This window comes from Chrysochloris asiatica, unplaced genomic scaffold (assembly GCF_000296735.1).
Source record: "Chrysochloris asiatica unplaced genomic scaffold, ChrAsi1.0 scaffold00277, whole genome shotgun sequence".
In the NCBI taxonomy this organism is placed as follows: domain Eukaryota; kingdom Metazoa; phylum Chordata; class Mammalia; order Afrosoricida; family Chrysochloridae; genus Chrysochloris; species Chrysochloris asiatica.
The window spans coordinates 2,291,009-2,297,037 of NW_006408795.1; the positions used below are offsets into that span (position 1 = coordinate 2,291,009).

General features: G+C 41.0%; 1 pseudogene; it reads right to left on the minus strand.

Moving 5' to 3' along the window:
- The window catches only part of LOC102811332, a 73,607-nt pseudogene extending 69,517 nt beyond the window's left edge, over positions 1–4,090 (minus strand).
- Between the last annotated feature and the right edge of the window lie 1,939 nt (positions 4,091–6,029).

The following is a 6,029-nucleotide window of genomic DNA, read 5'->3' on the forward strand; positions in this document are numbered from 1 at the left end:
ACAAGATGTTTTTGTCTTAACCTCATGGTTTAGTGTAATCCTTATTCATGATGTGCTGGTAAATTCACTGCTAAGGAGTGGGAGGGGTTGGTGACAAAAAGAATGTCTTTTGATGGGAAGCCATGGGTGGGCTGGTTAGAATTTCGTATCCACTTCTACAGCATTTGCAAACATTCTGGGGTTATACTTTGTACTGGATTTGCCAGGACCAAGGTTATCATGTCTGCTGGCATATAGCAGCCCCCAGCCATAGCATCATTATGTAGGTGTCCTCGATGAGGAGAACCTGCAGCTGGGATTGAGAAGCCTGATGCTGGAGTGGAGGCCCAGTATGACCTGAGGTGCAATTTTTTTTTGGTTTTTCAGCATAGAATTTTTTTATTTTTAATTGTACTTTTTAACGTTTCTATGAGTTGAGTGAAGGTTCACAGAGCAGACTATCAGTTCTGCATTCAATAAATCATATACTTTGCTTCATTATGTGGTTGCAATACCTTCCATGTCATGTACCAACAGTTAATGACATTTACCTCTATTCATGATTGGATTCCCCCCTCCCCATCTCCTGCTATTTTCATCTTTCCTCTGCTAACCTCCCTCTTATATACTCCCTGCCCTGTCACCCATGTTAACATGAATATTTTTCCATCATAGCTTGTTACCTTATCAAGAAAACCTTTTTAAAAAAGCTTTTTTTAAAAAACTTTTTACAACATTGGCCTCTACAATGTTTGCCCTTTTGTGAATGAGAACTTTCACTCAACATAATGTCCTCCAGGTTCAACTAGATTATTATTATTCAGTGTTTTAGAGTATTCCATTGTGTATAACTGAGGTGCAATTTTACAGATAATGGAGACTCACAGGCCTGAAATAAATTGTCCAGGGTCCTTGACTAGGAATTTATCCCACAATGCTTTCTTTGTATATATACATATATGATCATTCAAACAACCAAGGGACACATTCTGGAAGCCAGTCTCCTGGCCACCAGCACACAGCCTTTCTCTTTCCATGAACCACAGTGCTTTCTTTAAAATAAATAAATAAAGTCTATACAAATATACAGTTGTACATGAGGGGCCTTCAAACGTTCATAGAAAAATGGAATTAAAAGATAATGGAAATTTTTATAAACTTTTTGAAGCCCACACACACATATATAAATATGGGGTTTCTGTGGAGCAGTTGATGGTTTGAAATGCCAGCCAGTTAGCCATCAAAAATGTTCATGAAAAATTTCCATTATCTTTTAATTCTATTTTTTTCCCATGAACTTTTTGAAACCCCTTCAGTATATATAAATAAGCTTTCTAAACTGAAATAACTGGAGGCAACCTGTAGTGAATTACTCAGAGTGTTCCAGAGTCTTTGTTGTATTCTGGAAAAGAAATCCCTGGTTTGTGTAATAGTGAGTGCTCTCAGATGCTAACTAAAAGATTGGAGGTTCAAGTCCACTTAGAGGTGCCTCAGAAAAAAAGACCTGGTGATCTGATCAAAAAAAAATCAGTCATCAAAAACATCTGGGGTACAGTTCTACTCTGATACACATGGAGTTGCAGTGAGTTGGAGTCAACATGATGCCAACCAGCTTATGTTGGAAAAGGGCCAAAAATGGATCCTGATTTCTTTATTAGTTGTGGGTCCAGAATGAACAATGGGCCAGTTTATTAGTTGGGAAGAGCAGTCAGCAAATAATTACTTTATTAGGTCTGTTTATTTTATTATCTTAAAGTTAATGTTTGTTTATCTGTTTAATGTTTGTGGGTCCAGATGCTAAGTGTGTGTATCAGACATGTAAACATACACAATAATTTATACTATCTTTCTCATAATGTACTACATCTCATTACAAACAAGGTGCAAAGGATCATTTTGAACTTTAGTTCAAAATCCATTTTTCTTTGTATAGATGCTTCTCAAAACTCTCTAAACATTGTATCTATTAGGCTGAAGTTAAAAAATAAAATTCTGTTTTCTGGAGAGAGGAACGACAGCCATCAAGGTGAGGGAAGTGATGTCATATGGTGATAATAGAATAAAAAATAAAAGACCACATTGAGTTGATTGTAACTCATAGTGACCCTTTGTCATTGTTGTTAAGTGCTGTGGAGTCAGTTTCAACTCATAGCGACCATGGAGTCAGTTTCAACTCATAGGGCTTCCAAAGAACAGCTAGAGGGTTTGAACCACCAACCTTACAGTTAGCAGTCCAGCCCTTACCCTACAGTGCAACACCAGGACTTTTACAGAACCTTTCATTTTCCAAAATTCCTTCTTTTAGCACAAAAATATGCAAGATATGTATAGAGGTGGTGGTGCTTGTATGCTGTTGAATCAGTTCCAACTCATAGCAACCATGTATAGAGTTTCTGAGGCCTTGAATTATTACGGGAGCAGAGAGCCCCATGTTTCTCCCACAGAATGGCTAGCGGGTTCGAACTGCTGACCTTAAGTTTAGCAGCTCAATTAATAACCCACTACACTATTAGGACTCCTTTTGTATAGAGGAATCACCTCTTAAACTCAGTTGTGCCATGGAGTTGGTTCTGATTCATGGCGACCCTGTAGAGGGATTCTAAGGAACAGCTGGTGGATTTAAACTGATGACCTTGAAGTTAGCAGTCCAGTGCTTATCCTATATCACCACACCAAGAGTCCAGTGACCCATTAGAACAGATTTGAAATGCTCTTAGGATTTCTGGTCTGTAAATCTTTATGGGAACAGACAGCTCATCTTTCTCCTGCAGAGTGACTGGTAGATTTGAATCCCTGTGGGATTAACATTTTTTATAAAGCCACTCCACCCATCAAAACCACGAACTGACCAATCCCCTCAGTAGGCTACAGATACTTTATTGCATAACAGTGGACGGAATCCCTTCAAGGGCTTTACACACCTTATTTGCATAGTGAACTGTCCAATCCGTTTTCAAGATTGTGGACTAGTAAATCATCTTGCAGAAATACAAAGACCAATTTGAGCAAGTGAGTCCAGGTAATGATTGATAGGACCTCTTGGTGTCAGATTTACAAAGGAGATTACCTGGAGAGTTTTACAAAAGCTATGACCTGAAGAGTTTGCCTCATGATTCTTGAAATCCTCAGCCTCATCAAGAACATTCAAGGGTACAGAGAGAATAGTGGGATAAGGGAGAAAACAGTGGTTTGTTTTATGGGAACTATAACCCAACCACACCGGCACGCCTATGAAACTATGGAAAGCACAAATAAAGTTGTGTTTTGATCATATTGTACATGTTAGGCTCTTTCTACTTACTCAATATGCTGGTTTATCATTAACCTCTCAGATGTTTCAAACATCAGCTCTGTGAAAGGATTATGCTTCATGCTGGGGGACCAAAGGTGGAAAAAATAAGTAACCTGGTCCTTCTCTTGAAGAGTTCACCTTAGTGAGGATGAGACTCAACCCAAAGAGAAAACATTTCTGTATTAATCACGATAGTCTTGACTGTCCTGTAGTAACAACCTCCAACATGATAGTGACACCACCATAAAGCTATGTTCTCACTCAGATTGCATGTCACCTGTTAACTGTCAGTGTCCCAGTGATGAAGTTGCCTCCATTGTCTTGTAGCCGTCTTATTGACCCTGCAGTCTCCTTCATTGCCATGGCAGAAGTGAGAGTCTGGAGAACCACAAGCCCGACACCCTTGTGCTTACGTTTATTGGTCATATCATCTTGCCTACTGTCAGAGTTGCCAGGGAGTAGAGCATGTGCCCGGAAGGAGAGGAGAATTGGATTCTGCTGATGGATCTCAATGATTACTGATGTTTCCTTGCTAAAGCTGAACCTTGGGGGCCTTAGGTACTCTGTATCTTGAAGAAATAGCTCCTATCCAATTCATTCTGCTTCTGCAGTAAACTTGCTAGTGCTTTATTTCCTTCATGTACTACTCTCCTCCATCTTCCTCACCACTCCTGTTATCTCCTGTTTATAATCCAGAATCTTCAACATTCATTGTCCCCCATGCATGCCTTCTATGGTCTCACCTCTGCCTTTGCTTTTACAGTTTCTCTCGGCCCGAGTATCTCCCTCCTCCTGTTTCCCAACCCCTTTTTCCTTCATGGAGACTTCTCTAACTGTTGCAGACTGATCCTGACTTCTGTTCTCACGATCTCAATGACCTTATAGTGCCAAACCACAGCATGTGCTTCTGAAGTGACTTATGTGTGCTTGTCTTTTGCTACCTCCCTCAACTAAAGTAATGGCTTCCTGAAGCAGTCTACTTCTGTACCAAGGAAAATCCCAGACCCCAAGTATTTGCTCATGGGTTTATTCAATCTGATTGATCCATCTGCTAGCAGTATCCTGCATTCAGGTAGGTATTTAACATATATATTTTAGAATATTATAGATCACCTGGTTGAAGGGTCTTTCATTTGACCTCCATGGACCTTTGGGGGATATTATGGAGAGTTTTTAAGGTCAGATGATAACCTAACATTGAGAACTTTTTGTGTATGTGTACTTTTATGGGAAGAAAGTTCATAACATTCATTAGATTTTTAAAGGGGATCCTATTCTCAAAGTGGAAGAAAGCTCTGGTGATGGACTTCCAAAAAACTAGCCATTGGGAACCCCATGAAGCACAGTTCTCCTCTGAGGCACATGGGAGTGGCCTTGAGTCAGAATTTACTTGTCCACTGCTGTGTTGTTGTTGTTGTTGTTGTTGTTCTTTAAATTGTTATTCCCCAAGTTGTTCACAGTTCATGATTTTCTACTTTTACAGCTGAGGAAAAGATGTGGGTCTTGCACTAGCCATTCAGCTGGTTATGGGCAGACTTACCACCTTTGGGCTCCCACACTTTTGGTTACCCCACAATGCCTCACAGAGCAACAGAACTTAGCGGGGGCTGGGGAAATCTTACTGGGAGTTGGCAGTAAGCTTAAATAATGTCTCCTTTGTCACTTAGATGTTAATTTGTCCAGAATTACCTGCTTAACAAGAGCGAGCCTCATGGTTGAAGCCAGGTGTTCTCATATACTTCTTGTGTTCTTTCTTCTACAGTTCCCATCCTTACCCCCCAAAACACTGCTGTAGATTCCGACTTGTAGTCGCCGTATAGGACAGAATAGAGCTGTCCCATAAAGGTTCTGAGGCTGTAAATCTTTATGGAAACAGAGTGTCTCATTTTTCTTCCTCGGAGCAGCCTTTTGGTTAGCAGTCTAGTGCTTAACTCCCCATGCCACCAGGACTCCTTCTGCTACCTTGTTGTTGTTGTTCAGTGTTGTGGAGTCAGTCCAGACTCATAGGCCTTTGTAAGAGCAGATGGTGATTTTGAACTGCTAACATTGTAGTTTTCAGTGACTAGCCATTCGGAAGTAGTTTGTCACTCTTTCTTCCTAGTCTGTCTTTGTTTGAAAGCTCATCTGAAACCTATCCACCATGGGTGACCCTGCTGGTTATTTAAAATACCGGTGGCATAGCCCTCAGAATCACAGCAATTCAAACCACCACAGCATGACGGACAGATGTGTGGCGGTTGCGTGATTGCTGTTAAGTAGGACTCTCCTTGTGCTAGGGCCCTTAAGTCTGGCTCAAAGGCGGGATTTCTGTCCTTGGTTGTCAATCATTGCGGTGCCTGGCCCTTAAACGTGCCATGTGTCTTTGTTCTTAGGTCAAGAATCACTGCACTAATAGGAATTGTTACCTTTCTTTGCCCTGCCCACCTAGATAGGTGTTATTTTTCAGTTAACCAGAACCTGATTGGAACTTAATTCAACAGCATTGTAGGAGGTTGTGGAACAATATACACTTGTCTGTGGATATTCATCAGCTACAGGCTCAAATTTCTGATATAAGTAATTCTCAAGTTGAGAACTGAGTGGCTACTAATTTGCTACCTCGGCCAGAGATTAAGTTCCCCTGTGAACTTGGTTGAACCTCAGCATAGTGATCCTGCTTGGTCGTCTTAGAGCAGGTGGTAGTCTGGCAACATCTTGCGTGTGGGGTCCCCAGCTGGTCTCTTTTCTCCCTGCCTTCTTCGGATGGCGGCTGTTTATG